The sequence below is a fragment of the Tachypleus tridentatus genome, chromosome 2 (assembly GCF_004210375.1).
Source record: "Tachypleus tridentatus isolate NWPU-2018 chromosome 2, ASM421037v1, whole genome shotgun sequence".
NCBI classification, from domain to species: domain Eukaryota; kingdom Metazoa; phylum Arthropoda; class Merostomata; order Xiphosura; family Limulidae; genus Tachypleus; species Tachypleus tridentatus.
Genome location: NC_134826.1, coordinates 4,901,584 through 4,907,146, shown reverse-complemented (window position 1 = coordinate 4,907,146; position 5,563 = coordinate 4,901,584).

Here is a 5,563-nt window from a genome sequence, read left to right as displayed (position 1 = left end):
GGAATCATCTTGAAGGTGTTACACAATAGATTAGTTTGGTTTTGTTAACAAGGAATCATCTTGAAGGTGTTACACAATAGATTAGTTTGGTTTTGTTAACAAGGGATCATCTGGAAGGTGTTACACAATAGATTAGTTTGGTTTTGTTAACAAGGAATCATCTTGAAGGTGTTACACAATAGATTAGTTTGGTTTTGTTAACAATGAATCATCTTGAATGTGTTACACAATAGTTTGGTTTTGTTAACAAGGAATCATCTTAAAGGTGTTACACAAGGAATCATCTTGAAGGTGTTACACAATAGATTAGTTTGGTTTTGTTAACAAGGAATCATCTTGAAGGTGTTACACAATAGATTAGTTTGGTTTTGTTAACAAGGAATCATCTTGAAGGTGTTACACAATAGATTAGTTTGGTTTTGTTAACAAGGAATCATCTTGAAGGTGTTACACAATAGATTAGTTTGGTTTTGTTAACAAGGAATCATCTTGAAGGTGTTACACAATAGATTAGTTTGGTTTTGTTAACAAGGAATCATCTTGAAGGTGTTACACAATAGATTAGTTTGGTTTTGTTAACAATGAATCGTCTTGAAGGTGTTACACAATAGATTAGTTTGGTTTTGTTAACAATGAATCGTCTTGAAGGTGTTACACAATAGATTAGTTTGGTTTTGTTAACAAGGAATCATCTTGAAGGTGTTACACAATAGATTAGTTTGGTTTTGTTAACAATGAATCATCTTGAAGGTGTTACACAATAGATTAGTTTGGTTTTGTTAACAAGGAATCATCTTGAAGGTGTTACACAATAGATTAGTTTGGTTTTGTTAACAATGAATCATCTTGAAGGTGTTACACAATAGATTAGTTTGGTTTTGTTAACAAGGAATCATCTTGAAGGTGTTACACAATAGTTTTTGGTTTTGTTAACAAGGAATCATCTTGAAGGTGTTACACAATAGATTAGTTTGGTTTTGTTAACAAGGAATCATCTTGAAGGTGTTACACAATAGATTAGTTTGGTTTTGTTAACAATGAATCATCTTGAAGGTGTTACACAATAGATTAGTTTGGTTTTGTTAACAATGAATCATCTTGAAGGTGTTACACAATAGATTAGTTTGGTTTTGTTAACAATGAATCATCTTGAAGGTGTTACACAATAGATTAGTTTGGTTTTGTTAACAATGAATCATCTTGAAGGTGTTACACAATAGATTAGTTTGGTTTTGTTAACAATGAATCATCTTGAAGGTGTTACACAATAGATTAGTTTGGTTTTGTTAACAAGGAATCATCTTGAAGGTGTTACACAATAGATTAGTTTGGTTTTGTTAACAAGGAATCATCTTGAAGGTGTTACACAATAGATTAGTTTGGTTTTGTTAACAATGAATCATCTTGAAGGTGTTACACAATAGATTAGTTTGGTTTTGTTAACAAGGAATCATCTTGAAGGTGTTACACAATAGATTAGTTTGGTTTTGTTAACAAGGAATCATCTTGAAGGTGTTACACAATAGATTAGTTTGGTTTTGTTAACAATGAATCATCTTGAAGGTGTTACACAATAGTTAGTGGTTTTTGTTAACAAGGAATCATCTTGAAGGTGTTACACAATAGATTAGTTTGGTTTTGTTAACAATGGAATCATCTTGAAGGTGTTACACAATAGATTAGTTTGGTTTTGTTAACAATGAATCATCTTGAAGGTGTTACACAATAGATTAGTTTGGTTTTGTTAACAATGGAATCATCTTGAAGGTGTTACACAATAGATTAGTTTGGTTTTGTTAACAATGAATCATCTTGAAGGTGTTACACAATAGATTAGTTTGGTTTTGTTAACAATGAATCATCTTGAAGGTGTTACACAATAGATTAGTTTGGTTTTGTTAACAATGAATCATCTTGAAGGTGTTACACAATAGTTTGGTTTTTTTGTTAACAAGGAATCATCTTGAAGGTGTTACACAATAGATTAGTTTGGTTTTGTTAACAATGAATCATCTTGAAGGTGTTACACAATAGATTAGTTTGGTTTTGTTAACAATGAATCATCTTGAAGGTGTTACACAATAGATTAGTTTGGTTTTGTTAACAATCATCTTGAAGGTGTTACACAATAGATTAGTTTGGTTTTGTTAACAATGAATCATCTTGAAGGTGTTACACAATAGATTAGTTTGGTTTTGTTAACAATGAATCATCTTGAAGGTGTTACACAATAGATTAGTTTGGTTTTGTTAACAATGAATCATCTTGAAGGTGTTACACAATAGATTAGTTTGGTTTTGTTAACAATGAATCATCTTGAAGGTGTTACACAATAGATTAGTTTGGTTTTGTTAACAATGAATCATCTTGAAGGTGTTACACAATAGATTAGTTTGGTTTTGTTAACAAGGAATCATCTTGAAGGTGTTACACAATAGATTAGTTTGTTTTGTTAACAATCATCTTGAAGGTGTTACACAATAGATTATTTTGTTAACAAGGAATCATCTTGAAGGTGTTACACAATAGATTAGTTTGGTTTTGTTAACAATGAATCATCTTGAAGGTGTTACACAATAGATTAGTTTGGTTTTGTTAACAATGAATCATCTTGAAGGTGTTACACAATAGATTAGTTTGGTTTTGTTAACAATGAACCGTGTTGAAGGTGTTACACAATAGATTAGTTTGGTTTTGTTAACAATGAATCATCTGGAAGGTGTTACACAATAGATTAGTTTTGTTAACAAGGAATCATCTTGAAGGTGTTACACAATAGATTAGTTTGGTTTTGTTAACAATGAATCATCTTGAAGGTGTTACACAATAGATTAGTTTGGTTTTGTTAACAATGAATCATCTTGAAGGTGTTACACAATAGATTAGTTTGGTTTTGTTAACAATGAATCATCTTGAAGGTGTTACACAATAGATTAGTTTGGTTTTGTTAACAATGAATCATCTGGAAGGTGTTACACAATAGATTAGTTTGGTTTTGTTAACAAGGAATCATCTTGAAGGTGTTACACAATAGATTAGTTTCGTTTTGTTAACAATGAATCATCTTGCATGTGTTACACAATAGTTTGGTTTTGTTAACAAGGAATCATTTGAAGGTGTTACACAATAGTTTGGTTTTTTTAACAAGGAATCATCTTGAAGGTGTTACACAATAGATTAGTTTGGTTTTGTTAACAATGAATCTTGAAGGTCTTGAATCATAGATTACACAATAGTTTGGTTTTGTTAAGAAGGAATCACCTTGAAGGTGTTACACAATAGATTAGATTGATTTTGTTAACAATGAATCGTCTTGAAGGTGTTACACAATAGATTAGTTTGGTTTTGTTAACAATGAATCATCTTGAAGGTGTTACACAATAGATTAGTTTGGTTTTGTTAACAATGAATCATCTTGAAGGTGTTACACAATAGATTAGTTTGGTTTTGTTAACAATGAATCATCTTGAAGGTGTTACACAATAGATTAGTTTGGTTTTGTTAACAAGGAATCATCTTGAAGGTGTTACACAATAATAGTTTGGTTTTGTTAACAAGGAATCATCTCGAAGGTGTTAACGAATAGATTAGTTTGGTTTTGTTAACAAGGAATCATCTCGAAGGTGTTAACGAATAGATTAGTTTGGTTTTGTCAACAAGGAATCATTTTGAAGGTGTTACACAATAGATTAGTTTGGTTTTGTTAACAATGAATCATCTTGAAGGTGTTACACAATAGATTAGTTTGGTTTTGTTAACAAGGAATCATCTTGAAGGTGTTACACAATAGATTAGTTTGGTTTTGTTAACAATGAATCATCTTGAAGGTGTTACACAATAGATTAGTTTGGTTTTGTTAACAATGAATCACCTTGAAGGTGTTACAACAATTAGTTTGGTTTTGTTAACAATGAATCATCTTGAAGGTGTTACACAATAGATTAGTTTTGTTGTTAACAAGGAATCATTTGAAGGTGTTACACAATAGAACAATGAATCATCTTGAAGGTGTTACAACAATAGATTTTGGTTTTGTTAACAAGGAATCATCTTGAAGGTGTTACACAATAGATTAGTTTGGTTTTGTTAACAATGAATCATCTTGAAGGTGTTACACAATAGATTAGTTTGGTTTTGTTAACAATTAATCATCTTGAAGGTGTTACACAATAGATTAGTTTGGTTTTGTTAACAATGAATCATCTTGAAGGTGTTACACAATAGATTAGTTTGGTTTTGTTAACAAGGAATCATCTTGAAGGTGTTACACAATAGATTAGTTTGGTTTTGTTAACAATGAATCATCTTGAAGGTGTTACACAATAGATTAGTTTGGTTTTGTTAACAAGGAATCATCTTGAAGGTGTTACACAATAGATTAGTTTGGTTAACAATGAATCATCTTGCATGTGTTACACAATAGTTTGGTTTTGTTAACAATGAATCATCTTGAAGGTGTTACAATAATAGTTTGGTTTTGTTAACAATGAATCATTTGAATTTACACAATAGTTTGTTTTATTTGTTAACAAGGAATCATTTGAAGGTGTTACACAATAGTTTGGTTTTGTTAACAAGGAATCATCTTGAAGGTGTTACACAATAGATTAGTTTGGTTTTGTTAACAAGGAATAATCTTGAAGGTGTTACACAATAGATTAGTTTGGTTTTGTTAACAATGAATCGTCTTGAATGTGTTACACAATAGATTAATTTATTTTGTTAACAAGGAATCACCTTGAAGGTGTTACACAATAGATTAGTTTGGTTTTGTTAACAAGGAATCATCTTGAAGGTGTTACACAATAGATTAGTTTGGTTTTGTTAACAAGGAATCATCTTGAAGGTGTTACACAATAGATTAGATTGATTTTGTTAACAATGAATCATCTGGAAGGTGTTACACAACAGATTAGTTTGGTTTTGTTAACAATGAATCATCTGGAAGGTGTTACACAATAGATTAGTTTGATTTTGCTAACAATGAATCGTCTTGAAGGTGTTACACAATAGATTAGTTTGATTTTGTTAACAAGGAATCATCTTGAAGGTGTTACGCAATGAATTATTTTGGTTTTGTTAACAAGGAATCATCTGGAAGGTGTTACACAATAGATTAGTTTGGTTTTTTTGTTAACAAGGAATCATCTTGAAGGTGTTACACAATAGATCAGTTTGGTTTTGTTAACAATGCATCATCTTGCATGTGTTACACAATAGTTTGGTTTTGTTAACAATGAATCATCTTGAAGGTGTTACATAATAGATTAGTTTGGTTTTGTTAACAATGAATCGTCTTGAATGTGTTACACAATAGATTAGTTTGGTTTTGTTAACAATCAATCGTCTTGAAGGTGTTACACAATAGTTTTTTGTTTTGTTAACAAGGAATCATCTTGAAGGTGTTACACAATAGTTTAAGCTTGTTTTGTTAACAAGGAAGCATCTTGAAGGTCTTACACAATAGATTAGTTTGGTTTTGCTATCGATTAATGGTCTTGAAGGTGTTACACAATAGATTAGTTTGGTTTTGTTATCAATGAATCGTTTTGAAAGTGTTACA